The 23,965-nt window shown below is 41.5% G+C and overlaps 1 protein-coding gene across 14 annotated transcripts in view; it reads left to right on the forward strand.

Moving 5' to 3' along the window:
- The window catches only part of SGMS1 (sphingomyelin synthase 1), a 295,457-nt gene that overhangs the window by 188,488 nt on the left and 83,004 nt on the right, over positions 1-23,965 (forward strand). The window contains exon 2 of one of the 14 annotated variants that reach the window (XM_082423840.1): positions 11,967-12,089. The exons of 12 other annotated variants lie outside the window; for them this stretch is intronic. The gene's annotated coding sequence lies outside the window, so the exon portion shown is untranslated. Of the gene's footprint in view, positions 1-8,834; positions 9,099-11,966; positions 12,090-23,965 lie in introns of those variants that run through there. One more of the 14 variants, XM_082423838.1, reaches the window with a different exon arrangement.

The following is a 23,965-nucleotide window of genomic DNA, read 5'->3' on the forward strand; positions in this document are numbered from 1 at the left end:
ACTCAGGAAACAGACAGGAGAGAGGAATTACCTGTGTGATAAGCATGGGCTAGACCCGGGGGGTGGGGAGGCGGGGAGGGTTTCAGGAGCAGATGACATTTGAATTGGGTATTAATGATTAATGCCTTTTAATTAAAATACCCTTTTTTAGATTATAAAAGTTAACAATGCTAATTGGAAAGAGCTTTAAAGTGTGAAAATTACTAAGATTAGAAAACTCATTATCACTACCCAGAGATACCATTATTAGCATTTTTTTTTGTATTCTGCCATACTCTTCCTGTGTCTAGATTAGATACATATTTTTCCTCCCTAAAATGGATCATTATTAATATTGTTTTGAAACCTGATTCAACTGATAATATACTGAGACCATGCCACCTCAATAGGTATAATCTACATCATTTTTGTTATTGTTTTATAGCATTCCATGTATATGTGGTCTGTAATGGATTTAACCATCTCCTTATTAGTGGGCATTTAGGTTGTTTTCAACTTTTCATTCTTGTAAAGCACACTATGATGAACATCTTTGTGTATGCACTGTGGTACACTTACCTAATTATTCAATATTTGGGCAGGATCTTTGAACAGAGTTGGGGCAGTGCCTAGGGAATACTCTAGGTAGAACAAACAGTTTGAGCCAAGAGGCAGAGGTGGGAAAGGAAGATTCCATTCTGGGGAAAGGCTGGAACTGTAGTTTGGTAGAATGCAAAGAGCGAAGGCAAGTAGTGCTAATTAGGGCTGGAGCCTTCGATGCTAAGTCCTTTATTCATTCTCAGTTGGGAGCCATGCGTGGAATCTATATCATACTTGAAATGAAGACTGGGTGTCTTCAGTTTTCCTTAATTTCTCTTGTTTGGGAAGAAATAAAAATTATTAATAGTGCTGCCTTCTGAAGCTTCTTGAGAGTCTTAAGAAACTGATCAGTCAGGGAGTAAACAAGTAAGGGAAGTCATGGGGAAAGTGTGTGTGTACAGATAAAACTCAACTAGGGGAGCTTATGGTTTTGACAGGGGAAGGAAACATCATTAATAAATGCATTTTCTTCTTAAGGAATTTAAACAAACTATTTGTGATTAAATTTAACTTGGGAAAGACATGGGTTAAGACATAGATATCATAATTTAATAATAATACTACCTTATATTTATTAGTACTTTTATGTGCTTATGTGTTTTAAATACATTGTTTTACTTAATCTCTCAACAACCTTCTTAGGATGTGTCAAGGATTATCTCCATTTTGCGGGTGAAACAGAGGGCTCAAAGGCTGCTTTGGTGAGAGGTCACCAGACTTGGGGTTCCAGTTAAGGCGCTGCTGGGGCCTTGGGCAAGTCCTGGGATCACACCGGGTTGGTTGTAAGGATACAGTGAGACAATATCTGAAATATTATGAAAACACCGTAAAGTACCACAGAAATGGAAAGACTGCTTTTTTATAATAGGACATCTTCTGTCACTGCTGAAGGGAAGAAAGCACTTCTCTAGCCATTTTCCATTTCCTTTGCGGTAGATTATATTATTGTCAAAACATTTGCTATTCCTCCCTACCCACCCTCCATCCTGTGAGAGGATATTCTTTCCCACCCCACTGAGGGTTGAGCCCTGTGGCTGGCTTGCCATAGGACTTGCAAATAATAAGAAATGTAAATAACAATGATGTGCCATTTCCAGGCAGAAATGGAATAGACATTGCCTGATTCTGCCATCTTTCTTTTCTCTTTGCCATGAGATCAGCCTGTCCCAGTTAGGGGTGGTCCTTCTGCCTCGGTCGCAGAGTGAAGAGGACATGGAACCCAGCCTTGGCTCACCTGCAAAGAACCAAACAGGACCAGAAATAAACCTTTCTCTGTTGTTGGCCTCCAAAATGCTGGTGTTGTTACTGCAGCATATTTTAAGCTGAACTGATACGCTCCTTTTTCACCCATTAGGTACCACCCTCTCTCCCTTTCAGGACACACACACACACACACACCTTGTACAGAGAACTTCCTTTTTAAGTTGAGAAACAGTGTTCCCCATCATCTGTTGTACTACACTCTTCCTCCTGCATTGAAGAGGTCAACCTTCATCAGACGTTATCATTTCAAATAAGGCATTTAAATAAGGTATTTAGGGTTGACCAACTTGACCCTTAATTTTTTTTTCTTCAAACATTTGTAGAACATGTCCCATGTCAAGGTCTGGACGTCTGGAGGTTTAAAAAATCCAAGCCCTGGTCCCAGCCTTCAGGAATCTTAGAGTACGATGCAATTGGATGCTGTGTATCCCAGCAGCTATAAAACAAGGCAGACAGTGTCGGGTGCTGAAGGAGAGTGTCACTTTGATAATTGGCAAACTGTGTTCACATAGGTGTCCCCACTTTGTTGTATGCCATCCTTAAGATGTTCTTTAAATGTCATTGCTTTCTTAGTTAAGCTTATCTTCCCTTTTCCATCTCCTCCTTAGCATGTATTTACTGTACCATTTAATTTGCATTGCGTGTTAGACTTCCTTATTCTCAATATGTAGTTTTTAGTCACACAATTTATACTGACTCTCTCACTAGCTTAGTGTATATGTCCTTTCTTTAGACATATATTGTAAACTCTTTAATTTCTTTATCTTAATGTTTCCCCATAATATAAGCTGTTTAACACCCTGTTACAACAAAATTAGACTCAGTAAATTATTGACTGTTTTCTTTGATTCCCCCCCCTCAAGTTATTTGTCCTTTTCTCCACGATGTATGAAGTTCATTGTTATTAGTCCGTGTGCTCCTTTTCTTTTTCTTCTTATGGTGTCTGATGTGTTTAAGGCTCTGCATGGGAGAACCAGTTTGTCTTGGCTTAGTAATACCTTACCTCAATTTGGAACAATTTTCAGTTGACCTGTCATATTTCAGGTCATGTGCCTAGTGATCTGTCTAATGACTAATCCTGGCTTTGGACGATGGAGTAAAACCAAAAGCTCCTACAAGTCTGTCTTGTAACTGAAACTGTAACTTGAAACTGACGAGCAGTTTCTAGATTAAGACAATGTACAGTTTACCTGTGCCCTTCCTTTATGATTGAATTCAGCTGTTCTATGTCTCATTACTCATGACCACCTCTCCAGTTTAATTTCAGAAGGCACTGGGTTAATTTATTATTAAAGCCCCATCTTGGACCAAGGGCTTTCAAACTTTTTGTCCAACATGCACAGAAAGAAGCAATTTTCAGCCTCCATCAGATAGGACGGAACACTCAGGGAGCTGCCATGGTTTATCGCTAATGGTCTGCCTTTAGGTTGGGTGGTGTGTTCATGATTGTTGATGTTAATATTATTTTTCCTGACAAATAAGTTAAATATCGGATTGGCCAAAAAGTTCGTTTGGGTTTTCGTAACAGAAAAACTCGAACGAACTTTTTGGCCAACCCAGTATATTCTCTTGTATGTAGTAAATACTGCATAACCAAAAACATTTTTTAATGTTTTAATGTCACATCACATTTTTTAAAATGTGAAATACAGTTAAAGCTGTGAAATGCATCCATTGCATTTATTTTGGCAGAACTGAGTCACCTTAGCTAGTTATTTTTGCAATTTTAACTTTCTTCTAAAACACCTAAGTGCCCTCTAAGATAATGCTCTCTTTTTTCAACAGGGCAAAATCAATTTTTTATGAAGATACTATTTATAGACCCTTAATTTGCAGACGATCTTCATGTCAGTACAAGCATCTGTATAATTTAAGGTTTACCCAGAGAAATATTTTCTTTTGTTTTGCCACAGAGAAATACCTTCTCTTGGGAAGATATACAAAGTTAATGTCTGGCTATTGACTGTGAGTGACTACCCACTAGTTCCTTCTCTTCTCTGCAGGGAAATCTAGATGCTTACACAGAGTCTGAAACGTTAGCTCAGCTCTTAGTCACCTGAACTGAAAGCCCGCTCTTGTCTGGCTGCTACGGGTATCAGACAGAATAGTCCCAGCTTTGGGGTCAAACATTCATAGCTCTGAAGCAGGCTCTGACTCGTCTTCATGATTGACCTTAGGCTTCAAAACCTTCTCGAATTCCCAGTTTCGTCGTGTGTTCAGTGCAGTTGTTAATACCTGCCTTGCTGTATTGTGTACAGATTAAATGTAAAGTGATATGTGTACAATGGAAGCCACTATCATTACTAGATACTCAGTAAATGAATTAAATTGAGCATGTTTTTCTTGCTGTAGGTGGAATTTCAAATACATTTTCCTATAGGAACAATGTTATGAATGGGGTTTGAGTATAGTGTTAGAAATATTATTAACATTATACTTCAGATAAATCATGAGTTCAATAGGCCTTTAAAGTCTAGCAGAGAAGCCAGTCTCTCTACATTTGGTCTCTAGTGAAATGCATTTCAAGTGCCACAGAAGTGTTCATGAACGTTAGAGTTCATTAAACAACTTTCAGAACGTAATTTATTACCAGGTTGAGGACCGCTTAGATAAGCTTTTGCGTTAGACTTGAAATGGAATTTCTTGATAGGTGGTGATATTTTGGGGGCAGACAAATGATCCCTCCTTTCCACTTCTGAGAAGTAAACTCACCTGTCTTCTGGAGAACTTACTGCTCTTCCCGCCAGTTCAACGAGGTAGTTCTAGTGTAGACCAGTCAGTCATGGGACCTTGGCCACTGGGGTGGCTACATGACCCCAAGCTGGACCAGCATGAGTTTTTCCTACGAATTTTAAAAATTATACCTATGGAATAGTCCCTCTTAGTGGCAGAGCTGGGAGTTAAGTGGAAGAAGGCAGATTTTAGGAAGGGAGAACAAAGCCAACCTGTAGAAGCAAAGATGTCCTCTTGTCCTGGTAGAGTTCATTTTGAGTTGGTCCTAAAGCCTAGCCACCCCTGTGGCTTTTGTGTTGCTAGACTCAGTGAGTCTGTCTTGCTTTTGCCTTTGCTCCTTCAAGTGCCCTTTCTGTTACCTGCAAGTTAAAGAATACTGACTAATTCATTTGGTTGTTTGTACTTGGAATATTTAAGAAGTCTGTGTCTTTGTCATGGGCAATTATAATAAATGTAATTGCATAGTAGGATGGCTGATTTATCATATAGCTTTTTGAGAACAACGGTAGCGTTTATTCCCATCTCATAAAAGCAGAAATGTATTAGCACTAATCAAAGGATACAAGTGACTCCGTGTGTTTATGTATGATAATGACTCTTGGACAGAGGCTTGCTCTAATGCAAATGTCATATAGCTTTTGATTTTAAACCATATGAACAAATGGAAACTTATGATGGAAACTTATGATGGTTCTAGTGGTTACAAGTTGCCTCGGAGAACTGCCATTTGCTACCTTTTATGCTTAGGAGCACTTGTAGATAAACGGGTAGATGTTTCTATTTAAGGGGGAATTGGTACTTTGGTAAGATGGTCAGATATGTATGTATGTTTTCCTTACTTGAAAGGGATGATAGAATGACTTAGTCCCTCTGTTCTCGTGAGTGGGTTAGTATTTGGGGAACTGAGATTGTATGTGCTGACACTCGTTTGTAAACTGTGCTTCCCTTTAGGAAGTATCAGATTTGCTTTCTCAGTAGTGGCATTCTTTATTGTTGGAACACGTCGTAAAGAGCAAAGACATGCATCTGCCACTTGGGTTCTGCTTGCCAACTGGTTTGAACAGCTATAATATTTGTGTATTCTTGATGTGTCAGCAGTCAAAAGGAAAGTTTGCCTTTCTCCTTTGTGGCTGTTATATAACTTAAACATCATTATATCAACAACTATTCAGAATCTGCTAGGTCCTGGGGGATACAAGGCCTCTGAAACACCATCTCTGCCTCCGATGGACTTTTGTCATCTGCCAAGAGAGAAAAGTCAGGGATTTCAAAAAGAAGGAAGAAACTAAGGCTCTCTAAGTCAGTTTGAGATGGAGGTATAAAGAATAAGGTCTGTAGGCATTTGGAGGAGAGGAGAGTTCCCTGGGGCTTGAGCCAGTGAGGAGGGTTCCAGGAAAAGGAAGGGGTTTGAATGGGGGTCTGGAAGGTAATAACTAGTAAGAAGAGTGAGAAAGGTCATCAGACAGAGGCCATGGCATGGGCCCAGGTGTGGAGGTGATAATGTGCCCATTGCATTAGGGGAACAACAAGTAGACCGGTGGGGTTATTTGGCCAAGGGTTTTTTAAGTGGAAGATGGGGGTTGGATAGGTGAAAGCCAGCTTTTGAATGACAAACATTATGGCATTGGGGCCGGAGCTAATCGTTTCCTTTTTTTTAACCATAGATTGACAGTCTTTGTACTTCGCATTTTAACTTTAGGCGACTAAGATATCCTAGAAATAGTGAGCCTTTTTCTATTGTGAGGATGTTCTAATAACATTGGTAATTATGTCCTTATTTCCGAAGCATAAGGATCATTGTAAACATCTCTCGGGTGCTTTGAGTTATGATCTCAGGTGCACTTATTTATGAAGCCTTCCTTCTTCTTGAACGGAGCACCCACTTTATACATTTTCAGCTTGACTGGATCCTAGACAATAGAAACAAACTAGGTTATCTCTCTCTTTCCTGTATGGGCTACCTTTCCCTTCCTCTTTCACGTATCTCAGCGTATCTATGTATGGCTGCACACGTGCGTACAATTGCGTATTTAAAACTGCAGGGTCACGAAGTTTATTGAGTTGCTCATACACACATAGAATATATATACATATATATGTATATATATACATATATATGTATATATATATATATATACACATATATATATATATATATATATATATATATATATATATAGCGCCTTCTCATATAAAAGAGCTACAGTTCTTGATGTAACAGCCAACATATTATCAGTTTGGCCAGTATAATTGATGGTAATAGTTTCATAAACAGAAAATCAGTGTGCCTTAAAATAGGTATGTATTTACATGAATATTTGAAGAAAGTTGCCTGTAAAGCAAATGTTTTCCTCTTGATCTCTACTATAAAACTATACTAGTTTAACTGATAGAGAGAGGATCCCCGGTTTATGACATGATGGCACGCTGGACTCTGACATTTATCACATGATGGTGATGATGATGTGTTGGGAGCACAGAGGATGGAACTCAGTGACCCTGGCACGAGGGCATGGATGACTGAACCAGGATGGAAAAAACGGTTCAGGTGTGAAAGACATTAGGAAGGTGTCATCATGCCTGGGGATAGTGAATTGTCAATAGAGAGGGAGAGAGCTCAGATGACTCCAGAATTTAATTTACAGTGTCTAGGACAATAAGATTACCTTTATGAGGAATTTGAGAGTCAAGAGTGATTTATCGGTTTCATCATCTAGGATATAGGCCCAGTTTATGCCTGTTGCTAAAGTTAAATGTTAGGTTATAGGCTTATCTTGTGCCTGCTCTTTTGGACCATAACTTGGTCTTAAAACTGGAAGAACGCTTAGAAATCTGCAGAGAGAGATGAAGCAGTTTACTAGGGCCATGTGCCTGATCACTTATTGGCAGAGATTAGGACAGGAGCTCTTGACTCCTGGTGCGAGTTCTTTCTATTCTTCCATGATGGTTCGAAGAAAAGAATAGCATTTTAGAAAGGGCCCTTGATCTCACTTAAGATTTTATCTTTGGTTTAAAGAGTATTTTAAAGAAATCTTGGCCTATGGAATGACTGGTTTTAAACAAATATGAGGAAATTAAACTCAGGAGATTGTCTCCAAAGCCAAGATGGTTTAATTGGTAACTTAAAAAAAAAAATTATTCCTCTGCAAAAACTCTCTTCCCTCACTAGTAACCAACTCTTAACTGGTGCTCAGGACCTAGCAGTTCTGTGGTCTCCTGTAATTTGCCAATTCCAAGCTACTTTAAGTTTCTTTTCAATATTTCTATTCCAAAATGATGTTTAGGGTACAGTGACCGAGATAGAATGAATATTTCCAAAATCACTCTTACTTTTTAAAAGTTGGTTTAATTGTGGCATAAATGGAATCATTCCAATTTTAAGCCTTTTTTTCCCCTGCTACTAATAAAATTTCTCTTGTATAACAAGAACACCAAATCCAAGAATCCTAAACCAAAAGCTTCTTCAGTTTTCTATCACTTAAATAAGGGACTCAGACCATGCAAATACCAAAGAACTATTTCAGCTCGAAAATTCTTTGGATATTTTAACATTGAAAAGAATTTATACAAAAATTATGGGCCAGTTTGTCCACAGGTTTGGAGATTTTGATTCAGAAATCAGAGGGACAAGACAGCATTGTTTGAGTGCCTACTGTATGTCATGCACTGTCCAAATGCTTTGCATGTATTATTACATATAATCTGTCCAGCAAACTGCTGGGTAGGCATTTTGTCCCTTTCACTGCAGATAGTTAACCCGCGCAAGATCATACAGTGTCAGAGGTTAGATCCATCTTAGAGGTTAGATCCCAATCTGCTTTGTCGCCAGATTCCACGCTCATTACGTCCAGGATCGCTGCCTAGCTTAAGAACTTTTACTAAGTAACAGAAATTAACATACATCCACTGATCAGGTATCTATCATAACAAAATTAATCCTTGTTTTGTAAGAGTTGTAAGGCCATCTACCATTTTCTTGACGTTGTTAAAGGCTTAAGTTAAAAAAAAAAAAAAAGTCTAAAAGGCTCCTAAGCCTGATATAAATCAAGAAAGGAAAGTTCCGCCTTAACCGACAGTGAACAAGCTTATTGGTTAGGATCACACGGGCTGACTCATTTCTTTTTTGCTGTGTTAGAGGGCCACACCCCGCATTCCAAAAAAACCTCTGCTGCCCGGCCACACCCGCGGCCTCCCTGCTGGAGCCTCTGGGGTTGGACCCGGCGTGCCCGCTCACAGCTGCTCGCCGGAGACGATCCTCCCGCCGCCCGCCCGCCGGGGCGTCGGCTGCTCAGCGCCGCGGTCCTTGCACCCCGACCCCTCAGGCCGCGGGAGAAGGCGGCCGGGGCCCGCCGAGGCGCGGGCGCACCCGAGGAGCCGGGGTCGCGGGTCGGCGCGCCGCCGGCCGCCTTCGCCTCTCCGCCTGAGTCCGGGCGGGCAGCGCGCACCCTGAGCGCGCCGGCGCCGCGCGCAAACTTGGCGCCCCAGGAAGTTTCCCGAGACTTGGCCTCCTGGGAGGAGAGACCGTAAGTACTGCTCCTTCTGGGATGCTAGGCTTCATTAGTGTGCTCTCTGGGGGACGCGTTGTAGCACTCACAGGCGGTGGGACCTGGTTAAAAGCCGGGAGAAACAGCCTCCCTTGCCTTGCAGAAAGCACTCGGTACCGCAGTCGTTGCCATTCCTTCTACAGCGAAGTAAAGGGACTCTTAGTTTTCACTGAATCCGCCTTGATGATCAAACAGGCAATAGCTGTTGACACCTGAGAACGCTCACAGGGTAGTTGATAAAACAGTGGATCGGGATAGGCTGCATCAATAAATGCTCTGAATGTTGCGGGGTGCTTTTGACAGCCAAGGATCCAGCGGGTGGTTTCGGTTTGGGGTTATCCGGCTTTCCTAATGGAGGTTTTTGAGGTAGTGGGGTTATATTTACAGCTTGGTTACTCAGTTTTGGGGAACTACTCACTTTCTCAGATTCCAGTCCCCGTACAAAAAGGTCCTTCAGCCAACTCCTTTGGCTGGTTGGGAGCGAGCTGCTGAGTGAGATCTGCGCTCAATGCCAGAAGGAAGCACGTGCTCCCCGTGATTTGGAATGAGCATGTTTACTCCACAGCCATGCTTTCTATTTATTGTGGCCAGGTAACTGCTCTTGTGGAATTTGTGGAAATAAATACACCGAGAAGAATGCATGGCACTTGCTTTTCTTCCCCCCTCCCTCTCCTATTTGAGTTTGCTATGTGTAGATGTTACTTAGGTTGTAACGGGAACCAGGAGACCTCAGGTCTATTGACCCTGTTGAATTGATTATCACTTTTAAATTTATGTAGAAATAGTGAGCTTCTTTTAAAAATCTGCTCTTAATTAAAACTGCTTTTTAATGTAAGAAGTTAGTCAGCAAATGCGTAGCAGTTTGTATGGTGCAGGCAAATTATTTTCTTCCAAGAGGGATGGGGAGGTAGAGGGCAGGAGAAGCAGAATCTTATGATTATTGCTGTTTTACTAAGGACATAGTGCAACAGACAGGTATCACCGTCAGAAACGCTGACTGTGCTGGAAAGGCAGGCTGAAGACTCCCCTGTAGCATAAAGGATGACAGGAAAATGTAAACTGAATTATGAAGTTCCAAATATGAATTATAAAGGTATGAATAGTATCTTTACACTTCCTTCAGTTTTGAAGATACAGACTCTAATGCAGTAGACAAGCTCTGTAACAGAAAGAGTAAAGTGCTTTGCAACTGACTTCTTTAGCTCTATAAAGGAAACTACTCTAGAAGGAAATCACTTCCAAATGGAATAATTAAAATGGTTTGTTAGAATTTTTAATTAGTTGCACTTTGAACTCCTAGTACCACTGTTTTTGTGCTCATGGGCTAATGGGTAAACTCACTTGCTTTGAGTTTAACTGATCAAGCACCTCCTGTGAGAGGTAACACCTTGGGATCCCATTTCTTTTGGGAAACAGACTGTGATAGTGACAGAAATGGCCTTAAGTCCACTGGGGTACTTGGAAAAGCCCCCTCAGGTGGTGAGCATGGGAAAATATGTCTAAGATCTAAAGGGATAATTAAATTTTAATTTTGATTCAAGTTTTACCTAATAGTTGTAACAGAGCTGAACATTTACGTGAGATGCTTTGCACCTGCTACCTCATTCTGTTTTTCCTGATAATGCTGAGAGGTAGAGGTATTATCATCTCTGTTTTGTGATGAAGAAACAGCCTCAGCAAGGTTACATAATCTCCAAATTTCACAGTTGGTTAATTTAATTTATAATACAAGGTAACATTTAAGGTTTGTAATTTTTCCCATGTGGCTCCAATTGCTCCTAATATAGTGTTGATTTTTCTGTGTGAAATAATCCAGAGGTGGTTCTGGGTTCAAAGAAGATTTTTAAGGAATTTTAAAAGCTCCACATTGCCCCAGTACCAAAACATCAAAGTTCAAGGAATAATGCATTTACTTTGGAAGCTTGTGGTTTTCAAATATTAACTAAGCAAGCCCTCTTCTTCATGAGCCTGTTGATACCTAAGGCTGCCTCATAGTTGCTGATTTGGAGGGACTTTCTCCTACCTTCTTCCCTGAAGCCCTTCTAGTTCTGGATATGCAGATTCTTCGGTTCCTCATCAAGTACAGCTTGGCTGTTTTCTAACTGTAGCACCAAGTGGCTGGGTCCGTGGACGTCCGGTGGTTGAATGTCTGAGTGCACTCGGGCAGTATTTTATATGCTATGTGAAATGATTTTAAATTTCTGCTAGCACTTAGGTTAATGTTGAACCTGTTTGTTAGGAATGGTAAGGTCATGAAAGGCACACTCTGTGAACGCTAAGCTTTTCTTGTTAGACGGGAAAGGCTCAGCGTGTCTCACCAGGGGCAGCCAATTCTGAGAGTCCATCTGCTGGATCATCTGTTGGGATGTCATATAATGCAAGAGAACAATGTCTTAGAAGACCACGAACTACAGTATCTATACCAGGACCGAGTGTGGCTCACACCCTCCCTCATCATTCTTGCCATCTATATGATGCTGAACACACACCCACCTTCCCAAGCAAAGCAAGGATGCCTTGGCCTCCTCCTTAAACCTCTCTAAACCCCAGCTGCTTTAAGTGACTGGAATTCTTGAGGATGTTGAAAGGACATGCCAGTGTGATGATAAAACCATTTGGGGGTGATCTTGAGAAAATCATGGAGAGAAGGAAGTATGCCAGACAACTTAGATTTTGAAAACCGGGGAGATGGTAAATTCTGGAAACTTTAGCTGCAGAGTGTATGTTGCTGTTTAGCAGACTAATAAATCACATTTTTGAAAAGATGGATTGGGAGCACTTTAAAAAAAGTGGTGGTGATCAGTATCTAGCATCACTCATCTCCAGTTGACCTTTCTTTTTCGATAGTTGCTGAACTAGTATATCAGGACATCATGCCATAGATACGACATGTCTGCTCTGTAAAAACATTTAACAAAGTGTTATGTGTACTTTACTCAAGATGGACAAAGTGGGTGGACAGCAGTATAGGTAAGTGAGTTTGTGTCTTATACCTGAAGACGGATGATCAGTAGGGTGACGTCAGACTTGAATAAGGTGCCCGCAGTGTGCCTTAATGAGGGCATTTGATACAGCTGGACAACAAAACACACACTAGTAGAGACAGAGAATTTAGAACCAAGGAGGTGGTAATCCCACAGTTCTTTGAAGCCCTGTAGATAGTGGTTAAGAACAAGGACTTTGGAGCCTGCCCTTGGGCAGGTTATTTGAGCGCTCTGTGCCTCAGTCTCTTCATTCATAAAATGCAGATAATAATACTTCCCTCATACAGCCGTTGAAAATGTTAAGGATCAAATTAGATTATTCAGGCGAAGTGCTTAAAAACAGAGCCTGGCCATAAATTGTAAATTGTGTGTGCCACATTTTAGTCTTTTGTTGTTGCTACTGCTTTTTCTTCCTGTGGCAATGTTGTGCATATTTCTGGGTTTATGTTTAAGTGTGTGTCCAGAATGGAGTAATCAGATTTTGGAGAGGGTCTAGAAACTATGTGAACAGTGGTTGAAGACGCTGGAGACGTATACCTTAGTGTAGAAGCTGAAAGAGAGTAATCATATACTGTGAAGTGAAGCAGAAGTGGTCACATTCTGAATTCTGAGATATTTCATCCAGTCTAACAAGTGCTTTCTCTTAAGGAGCTGTAGCTTGGTATAAGAGAAATCTCCATTAAACGAGGATTTAGTAGAATTCTTTCCTGGTTATCAGTACAGCCTTTAACCAGGCAGTTAACTCAGTGGCTTTCCTTGGGGTGTGATTTACCCCTCAAGGGACATTTGGACATAGTTTTGATGGACGCAGCTGGGGTGGGAAGATGTGCTGCTGGCGTTTGACGGGTAGAGGCCAGGGGTGCTGCTAACATCCTGCAATGCACAGACCAGCCCCACAACTAAAAATCATCCTGTTCAAATGTCGATAGTGCTGAGGCTGAGAAACCCTGGCTTAACTCTTCAATATGTGTGCTTCTCTTTGTGAAGTTTGAATACTGATCTTTGCTTTAGCGACATCACAGAGTAGCTTTAAGAGTATATTTGTGAAAGGGCCTTTGAGAGTTAATGTATTCTGAAATCTGCAGATGTAGACAGCATATACCTTTTATCAGCAGCGGCACAGTAAAATATTATTTGCTCCGTTCCAGGGGGGAATATGTTACAATCGTTTGAGAGTCCAATAAGCCTATGCTTGAACCTCAGCCCTACCAATTCAACCTGCTGTGTGATTTGGGGCAAGTTTCTTTATGTGTGAAAACCCAATTCATGTTTCATAGAGTTTGGACTGTGCTACCAGATTTACATACATGCCTTGTATGTAGTAAGCCATTTTACAATTAACTTTTTTTTTTTTTGGCAATGGGATTGAGTGGTGCTTATTAAAATGTAAGATTTGGAAAGAGGATGAATAAAGAAATTGGATCTTAATGTTAAAAGACAGAAAACAAAAAGGCTTCTTGTCTTCAGAAATTAGGAGAGGTGAATGTCTTTGCAAGTGTTGCTTTGGCCTTGTAGGTAAGGACCATAATATGCACCAAGATGAGAAGCGCTTATCTGAGGAAGAGGATGAGTTGCATGGAAAACAAGAGTTACCTACTTCATATTAGTCTGGAACTAGCCAGGATATGGTTTCTAGGTTTGTGAATTGCTCCACTACGAAAACTTGTAATGTTTGTTCTTAAGCAGTGTAATTCGCTCTGTTTTTTCATCTTACTCTTGATATTATGGTTTCTTAATATATTTTCCAGTGCCTTAAGATGTAAGCAACATACCCAGCCACTGAATGTGCAAGTGTGTCAGCTTTGCAGTCTTAGTGATTTCTGTACCTTCTCAGCCTCCCCCCAAAAGATAAGGCAAAGCTTTCATGTGATCACTCTTCCTGTCACCTCCACTTGTGCACCAGCTGTGGACCTAGAAGTCTGGAGTCCATCCACAAGGCCCACTGTTTTCCTGCTGCTGTGGCAACCTATGTCAGCATGTAGCATATCCATAAAATCAGTTGAAAGTTAATGTATTTGACTTACAAGTGTGATTGCGTGTGTGTGTGTGTGTGATAAGGCTTGGGTGGAAAGATCCCCAAGTGTGTACAACCCACCTGCTGTCTACTTTGTAAACACAGAATGTTTTGTAGCAATGTTCATCTTCCAAGGAGGTAGCAGTCAGAGACCCAGCGATGAAAAGTTCCCTGAGTTAGAAAGAGGCTCTTACTCAGGTTGGAGAGTGGAAGTTAGTGATTTTTTAAAGAGAGGCTACTCCTAATTTTCTTTCTCGTGGTCCTTACCACATTGGAACTGAATTGTTTAAACCTCACATAACACGTGACTTGAGCCCTCAGATGGAAGAAGTGTTAGTCCCCCAGCAGCTTGCCTCTCTCTGGGCATCTGGAAACCTTTCCTCCTGGAGCAGTGGGGAGAATTCATGGCTGGCTCATACCAGGAGAGCGATGGCAGCCCCAAGGTGAAGTGCAGCAGCCGCATGTAGAATGGAATGACTTGGGGATCACCCTTTGGAGAATTTATAACACAGACTAAGCCCTGTTAGTGCTCGGAGGCTTTCATTAAGCTAACGTTCAAGCTTGCTTAACTCTCCTGATTGTGCAGAAATAGAAGATGGCATTCGAGACCCTCATGGTCTCAAGCTGCCCCTGATTTTCTGGGTAAGCATTCTTGGCAAAAACTCAGTGATTCTAACGGAGACTCCCGAATTGGTTACACAAAATTGCATACCTCTCTGGGGCCAGAAGGCAAGAGTTTGATATTAAAGCAAAGCTGAAAGTCAGGTTAATAATAAACCAAATGAGATTAATAGATACATCACTATTTTAGATGGTGCCATTGACCACAATTCTTGAGACCTGATAGATGACTGCTCCACTTTAGGTACATCCTTATATGTATCATTTTGATTTCTCAGAGGTGGATGAGACTAGAAAATTACATGAGCTGCCGAAACTGTTGTTAAAAGTGTTGGAAGGCTGACTATGGATTTACAAAGGCCCCTGGGCACCGGCTTGGTGAAACTCTTCAGTATTTGATACCAAAATCCAAGTTCTAGCCTTGTGCTGAGTCAGCAGATCTAAAGATAGATTTCTTTGGGTTTTGAAACTAGAGTCTCACCAGAAGGCCCCAACACATTTTAGACATAAAAGGAACAAAGAGATTTAAAATGTCAAAGTAGAGTGTAATAGGATAGCTCATTCTCCACGTCTAAGGTCTGTTAGCTTGTATTTTTGGCGTTTAATGGTTTTTTAAAAATATACTTCTTTCAATATCAGTTGTGGGTGGAGTTTTCTATGCTTCTTTTTTTTTTTAAAGCTGTCCGTCCCCCTTCCCTGAAATTCATAAAGACTTCATCTCCCTGTGGAGTTGTTGGCTCCTACCCTAAGTGTGGTGTGTGTACCCTACATGAGGGCCAACAGGGAGATCCCTTCCACTTTCTGACTTGGATAAAAAGATAAGACCCCCAAAGAAACTATAAAACACCTCTGTAATGATTGAATCACAGCAAAGATAGAGAAAGTAGGTAAAGAGATTAAATGGCTTCTAGGGCAGAACTATAACTTAGTTAAAGATACTGGCATGCTAGTCTGAGAAGGGATCTGTTTGAAGGGGAATTTAGCGGAGTGGAACTTGGAGAGGCCAGGCTGGCCTCTCTACAGGAGAAGGTCCCCTGACCCTTGTATAGTATCAGCAGGTCTCCGTATGGATCTTATCCCAATGGTGGGGCCATCTGTGGGCTTTTGAAATCAAATGGTTAGGTTCCCAACCTGACTTAGACTGTGGTCTTGCCCTCCCCACTGGACACCCCTGAGCCTACCTTTTTTTTTTTCTTTTTTTTTTTAATAGTTTTGGCTGTGGTGGGTCTTCGTTGCTGCACACGGGCTTTCTCTAGTTGCCGTGAACGGGGGCTACTCTTCATTGAGTTGTGCGGGGTTCTCACTGCGGTGGCTTCTCTTGTTGCGGAGCACGGGCTCTAGGGGCGTAGACTCAGTAGTTGTGGTGCACGGGCTTAGTTGCTCCGCAGCACGTGGGACCTTCCCGGACCAGGGCTCGAACGCGCGTCCGCTGCATTGGCAGGCGGATTCTTAACCACTGCACCACCAGGGAAGTCACCCCTGAGCCTACCTTAACCTCACAGTGCAGTCGGGCCACACAGGAAGCCACAAAACACATTACCCTTCCATGCCCGTGATGCATCCTTCTGATTATAATTTGGGTTCCTCATGAATTATACTTTTCAGTAGACACAGGATCAGCAGATATCAGCATCCACCATCCAGTCTACATGATGGTATTAAATTGACATTTTTACTTCACTGTCACCCTGAGTTTGGTTAGCCTGAACCCTCTCTTGATCACCATATTTATGAATTGCAAGGTTCAAGGGCCAGCGTTGGGCTGTGGTAAGTCCACCAAGATGCAGTACTCTGCACGGACTAGCTGGCTTCCCCAGTGTTGCTTGTCTTCACGGTGAGTGTCCTTTTCTTATGTTGTGACCGGCAACATAAGAGTGTGATTCCCAGGGGGCTTCCCTGGTGGCGCAGTGCTTGAGAATCTGCCTGCTAATGCAGGGGACACGGGTTCGAGCCCTGGTCTGGGAAGATTCCCACATGCCGCGGAGCAACTAGGCCCGTGAGCCACAACTACTGAGCCTGCGCGTCTGGAGTCTGTGCTCTGCAACAAGAGGCCGCGATAGTGAGAGGCCCGCGCACTGTGATGAAGAGTGGCCCCCACTTGCCACAACTAGAGAAAGCCCTCGCACAGAAACGAAGACCCAACACAGCCAAAAAATAAATAAATAAATAAACAAATGTGGGGTTTAAAAAAAAAAGAGTGTGATTCCCATCCTAATGATAGTATATTTTTTGCTTTTTCGAAAATGTTGAGAAGAAAAATGGGTGTAACGGAATGCTTATTCATGCTGGAAATGTGATGGTCTATTGTGAGTGACTCATGTAGACATGAGTAAAGCAAACTAGAGTACATTGTTATCGTTACAGTTACCATGTAAACTAACTAATTCCTATTTTGCTAGTTTGTGTATCCTGTAATTCTCATTTAAATTGCACAAATTACTAAACAATTACAGAAGCCCCCAATCACAGCAGTTCATAGCCCACATTTCACAGTAGAATTTTTCAGTACGGTTTTGTATTGCTAAGATTCTTGTACATTTATGAAGTATACTTTTACTTGGTTCTCAGGATAATATGGCCAAGTCTTTGGGGCATTAGGGTTCTGGAAGCTGTGGTACTTTTAAAGTCTATTCATGTAAAACTGTCCTTTTAATATTTTTATATTCCCACGGATATACTGAAACGATTCCCTGCAGTTAAGTACTGTTGATAGTAAGTGATTTTGTGCTATTCAGCAATGGTTTGATAATATCAGTCTAGTGGCCTGGGAGAGTCACCTTCTTAAATCTTTAGCATTTACTTCTGGGAGCAGAATTCTCAGGAGAAGCAGGAACCTGATGTCATTTACTTTGATGATGTCCACGTCAAGGTCAGAGATGTGAAAGTGAATGTTTCTAACCCAGAAACTAGCCATCACCGGTCTAGATCAAAGGGAATGCCTTTTACAATTGGAGCAGCTCCGGGATGGATGGAGATATGTTGTGTGAAAACCACACGGCCCTAGGAAGACTCTAGGAGAATCCTCTTGGAAAGAAAGTAAGGATTGGACTGGGTCAGTGCAGTAGGGAATAAGCAGGAGGTTATTCCCATTGGGTTGAAGAATAGGGAACACAAAGCAAGGTTCTAATGTTATTTACAGTTCCAGAGAGCGCCTCCTCTTACTGGACTGAACCCTGTACTTCTCACCAACCAACATTTCCTCCAGCCCTTCATTCTCAAGCTACCATTGTGTTCAAAGGAGGTTTATTCTCTGAAAGTTTGTTAACTAAGTTACCTGAGTAAACTGTGTGTTCCTGTGGTTGGAGATCAGGTAGGCCAGGGGTTGTTATATTTTTAAACTGTAAGTAGAATGAACAAAAGGGCTGCTTCTCTCTGTATCCACCTGTTCCCTGCCAATGCCCACAGAAACACCCGCAGCAGGAGTTCTTCCCCCCAATAGAGATGACCATATGCTAGACCTCTGCTGTCCAGTCCTGCAGCCACTGGCCACTTGCAGATATTTAAACACATTAAATAAAATTAAATTAAACATTCTGTCTCTTAGTCATGCTAACCACATCCCAGTGCTCAAGAGCTACTCGTGCCTGGTGGTCACCATGGTGGGCAGGACAGATACAGACGTTTACGTTATCTCATCCCAGGAAGGTGATTCAGCCTTAAGGAAAATATGTATTAAGGCATTGGATCCATTTTCAAGAAATTCCTATATAAACCAAAACATTTCTAGGGTTTAACAAAGTTGACTCTTTCAGGCCAAATGAAGGTATTATTACTATTATTGAAAATCTTAGTGTTCCTCAAGTTTCAACTTTGAATTCCAGCGGAGCGTGACTGCTTTTGAGAGTCAAAGTGAATTATCAGCACATTATAGTGTAACTGGGTAGTCAGGGCCTAAGTAGGAAAACAGAAGCCACTTTTATTTACAATAGAGGGTATTTAGTGAAGTTCCTTCCACAGGTGATGGTGCAGCAGGGAGCCCATTGAAGAAGCCTATAGATTAGCCCCAGCAGGAAGTCATTACTAGTTTCAGGCTGGAGGGACAAGTTATGGAGGCTGTTATTGGAGCTCAGGGGCAGATAATAGCCAAAGCCACAAAGGAGATCCCGGTCAGGAAGGTGAGAAGTACTCGTGGCAGCTTCTGCTCTCCAGTCTTCTGCCAGCGCCTCCCATTGGTTGAATCCAGCAGGTTGATCCCCTGTGACAACGCAGAGCAGAGTCAGGGACCAGAAGGGATGGCTCTATCAGCCCAGGACCAGCGCAGCTGGTATCTGGTGAGCTGAGCACCTCTTATGTATTGGGTTCGCCAAAAAGTTCATTCGGGTTTTTCCGTAACATCTTACAGGAAAACCTGAACGAACTTTTTTGGCCAACCAATATAAGGTGACCTAATGCGTCCTGGCCTCCAGGCGTGCGCAGTCATGCACTTTTCCGTACATCGCTTAGTAGGTTGCATTACATGTTTCTCTCTTGAGACGGACTGTGAACTCCTCCTCGGGGGCAGGGACTGTGTGCCATGCATCTCGGTAGTCTAGGTCCCTGGCACATAGTGAGTACATTTTTCGATTTTTAACAGATTGGTTCAAAATTTACTGAAGTGCATTGTTTGGAAGATTTTTTCACAGAAAGCTTTCACTTTTTTTTTTTTTTTTTTTAAATAAAGAATATGTTTGCAGCCACCAAATTAAAAAGGTAGAAGCCAGTGCCCTCTCTAAGTGGGCAGGGAAGATGAGGAACCTAGGAATGTAGTATCATGAGCAAGAAGAATGAGTGGGGGAGGGGAGGGCCTGGAGATCGGGAACCAGGGTAGGAATCTTCTGGGGGAGTTCGTTAGGGTCTAATAAATAAACGTCTGGACTAGCCCAGTTATCCTGAGTGCTATCTTCTCAGAATCCCCGTGGTTTGTCATTTTGGCTCAAACTAGGGAAAAGCGGGGCCTCTGAAAAGAACATCCCCTGGCAACTAAAAATACTATACACTGATTATACAGAAATAGAAAATAAATCAATTCGTGGTATGCCATCAGCTTTGGATCATTGGCTTTTTTCTCCCAATATTTTAAGATAATATTGTAATCTTTAATACTGTAATAATATCTGTAATCTCATAGAGATTTTAAATTCAGTTTAATTATCCTGTTTTCTACACTGAGTCTACTACTATCCTGACTCATGTGATGGTTTATGATAAAAGTAAATTTGCACCTAGCATAAAGTAAGCATTCGATAAATGTTTGTTCACCAAGTGAATGGCTATATGGTTAGGAATCATAATTTAAAGGCTTCAGCTATTTTTCATAGCATGAAATCATTGCAGAGAGCTCTGATCTAAACCTGTGTATTTCATTATCTGTATTACGTCCTATAGCAGTATTCGTTTACTTATAGCTGCTCACAGTGGTTAGGCCTTATCTCTTTCCTTCACAGCTGCTGCATAAAGTAGGTATTATTATTCCCAGTCATGAGTAAACTTGCTGCTGCTTCCATGTAATGGCCAGACGTTCAAAGACAAGTACGAGCTGGTCTCTGCCCTAGAGGAGCTCAACACCTAGAATGTAGGTCCATTTCAGTGGAACTAATCCTGTCTTCAAGGAGGCCTCTGCCAGGGGCCTTAGGGTGAGCAGGACTTGCCAGGGAACGGGAGTGGGGCCTACACGAGGCATTCTAGGCCAGGTTCACAGCCCCTGTGAAGACTTGGAGCCCTGAAACAGCCTGACACTTTGGGGTTCCTTGAGTCACTGAGGGAGACCAGAATGCAGAGGCTGGAAGAGTGGTCTCCTGTAGGAGCGTGATGTTGTCGCAGGGGCGGGGGGAGGTTTAAATAATGTTATCCTATCTTTAAGCTACGAAACTTTGATGGCAGGGAGGATCTTATATCTCCCTGGATTGTAATAACCCACGTGATCCCTTCTGGAGGGCAGGGTGTAGGCAGCGACAGTGGTTCCAAGCAAGAGAGGACATATTCCATTTAGGAGAAGTCTGTGGAATAGAATTGGTGGGATTTGGTGACCACGTTTATGTGAGAAAGTGAGGGAGGGGTGCAGAATGATGGCAACCCTTAACCTACAAGAGAGTGCCTCTCCCTAGTGTTCTTTTCCTTCCTCCCACCATACTCCAAAAAAAGTCTTTTTTTTTCATGACATGGAATTTAACCTTAAAATTGCACGGGTCTGATCTAACCAGGAAATCCTCAAGGGATAACCAGATTTTCTCCCTGAAGTGATTTTCATCTAAGTAGGAGAAGGTTTAATACAATGAAAAATCATAGTGCTTCTTACTTTCTGCCCTTCTATGACTGTTATTTAGAATTTTATTGTGAAAATAACTTGAAAAGTGAGGAATATGAATGTGGGTTTTTTTCTGTCTTTTTTTTTTTTTTTTTTGCTATGTTTGTTTTCTGAACGGATAACCTCTCCTGATCTTTGGAGCGTGGAGTATTCGGCAGATTTGGGCTCAAGCTCTCCATGTGTCAGGGTGCTAGGTGTGGATAACTAAAGACATGTAATATTATGCGGGCTGGGTACTGGATTCGTGGTTTGCCTATGCTAGCTTAACTTACTCCTCACCGCATTAATATTATAAATATCACAATGATACATTATATATATATATATTTTTTTTTTTTTTTTTGAGAAGTGAGCAAACTGACGATGAGAGAATGTAGGTAGTTTAAGGCCATGCAGCCAGGGACAGAAATGGAAAAATGCAAATTCTTGCTCTTTCTTTCACTTGTGTAGTTTGCCATGGGGCCTGCAGCAGGAACGCTGGTAGATAAAGAGAGTGTGTCGGTCAGTGCAGTCGGGGGGCAGAGACCATACAGTAGTTTGAATAGGGCAGCAGTTAGATATTGAGAGTTATTAGCTATGGCAAGGGGTTGGAGCAATGATGGCTTGGCTAATAAGAAGTAAACAGAGATCTAGAGTACAGAAATAATAGATAATAGGGAGCAACCACTGGCCCTTGGGCCCCTGAGGCAAAGGCCACACCTCATACCCGATCCAGACCTTGCTGGAGAGAACGCCCCTGGCTGTGGCCCACTGTGTGGCAGAGAAATTGCTGTGGTGCCAGGCTGGTGGAACTTGCTGAAAAGGCACCATCCATCCTTTGGGGTGCCGGGGAACGCTGTGCACAGGGAGATATGGACGGGGATACTCCACTACAAAAGCGGGAGACGGGTGCCAGCGAACCTGCTCATACTGCAGGGGGCTGCCAAGGAGCGCGCCAGAACCAGGAGGCACGGGGCCTTCCTCCAGCTGTGTCTTGCCAGCATCTTTTGCTGACAGTGGTTAACAACATCATGCAAGCGAGCAAGTGAAAAAATATCTCAGGGGCCCAGATCCATTTATGCAGATCAGGCAGTAAAGGGTGAACTTATGGCGGACAGACAGTAAATTGATCACTGGCACAGGGAGGAAAAAGCTCACCCTTTTCTCAGAACCTTTATTTTTCTTTCATTCAACCAGACAGTAGCACATGATGTATATATTTTGGAGTGGTTTTTTATTTTTTCCCTTGATGGTACTGAATCATTTTCCTCAGACCTTGAACACTATATGGTTTGATTACCTGTGTTTTCCATGTGGTGACCTATCACTAAGGGACTGTTGAAGATTAAGTTTCTTTCATTTTCTTTTTTATTGTTTGCCTCTTAAACCTTAGATAAATACATGGATAATCAGGAATTGGTGCATGCTACATTTATGAAATGCCATCCAACCAGATGACATCCCAGGCTTTTTGTTTAATGCTTGTGAAAATATTTGGTACAACCTAGAATTATAATTGCACATGAAGTAATTCAATTTGAGATTTATCTCTGACGCTTTATAAATATTTGCCAAAGGATTTCACAATATAATATATAGGGTTATGGTTTTATTTGTGTGTAGTGGTTGTTTGCTAGTGCATTTGTTTACTGCTTTCTTGTGAATTTGGAAGAATAGACCTTCCAGAAGAGCTTTTTAAAGATTTTTCCCTCCGGGTTGTTTTCTGCATTCCACACCTCTGAGCTGCTAGATTTCATAGCAGTTTCTTGCTCCCTAACACCATGCAATGCATAATTTATCATTTTGTTTAAAACATTAGAAAGGGACAGGTACTCAGCCTTGACCTTGAACCCAAGTTGATAACTTGATCTGTCTGTGCTGCCTTCTTTTTCTCTACTTCATTTCTTATTTTGAGTTTTTCTCCCTCAGAACTCCCCTGAAAAACCTTTAGCTCATTAAATATATTTTGGGAGGTTCAGATGTTTTAAAGGCTTATAGCTTTAACATTTTTTTAAATTAGATTTCAAATGCAAAGGGAGAGAATTGTCCATAATCTTACATTCAGGTAACCCATGATGACGTTGAAAATAAATAAAAAAGTGTGTGTACATGGCTAACATACAAATGGTATCAAAAGGTACAAAAAGAGAAGTAAAAGCCTCTCCTCAAATGTGACTATTGTTACATTTTTTGTGATTTCTTCCAGGAAAAAAAATGTTTTGGGCATATATCTGCATCTTTCTGGCTCTCTGCTTTTTACATTTTTTTAATAAAGGGATTCAGTTGTACATATTTTCTATAACCTTTTTTTTGTACTTTTCCTATTACTTTTTTAGAGCTCTTTCCCGTCAACACACAGATCTTCCTTATTTACTTTAATATGATATGTACAAGATTTCATTACTTCATCCACATTATGGACGTGTAGTAATTGATTTTACCTTTGTCTTCTGGCTAGTTTAGTAATTGCCAAGTATTTGTGGGGAGGAATTGTAGTTACCTACTGGAGTTATTATAGTTCGCTTTTTTGTAAATAAACCTCCTGATGATATATCAGTAGGTTACATTCCTAGCAGTGAGATGGCTAAGTCAGAGGATGCGGGCATCTTTTTTAACTTTGGTAAGCATTTCCAGATTGTACTCTAGAAGGGCTACACAGATTGGTTTTCTCTTCCCAAGGTTGTGTCTTTCCCACACCCCCATCACCACTGTAAGTCACGAGGCTTTAACATTTTTGCCAACCTGATAAGTTAAAAATGTTATATCTTTGTTTTCATTTGCTTATCTTTAATAACAGGTTTCGTATCTTTCTATAGGTTCCTTGGGCATTCATATTTCTTTTTGTAAATTGTCTGCTCCTATGCTTTACTGTGTACTGTCTTCTTCCTCTTCTCCTTCCTCTTTCTTCTTGCTCCTTTTCTTCCCTACAGGGTTCTTTGTCTTTATTGTATTGACTTATATGAGC

The sequence above is a fragment of the Balaenoptera physalus genome (assembly GCF_965194825.1).
Source record: "Balaenoptera physalus genome assembly, chromosome: 14".
NCBI classification, from domain to species: domain Eukaryota; kingdom Metazoa; phylum Chordata; class Mammalia; order Artiodactyla; family Balaenopteridae; genus Balaenoptera; species Balaenoptera physalus.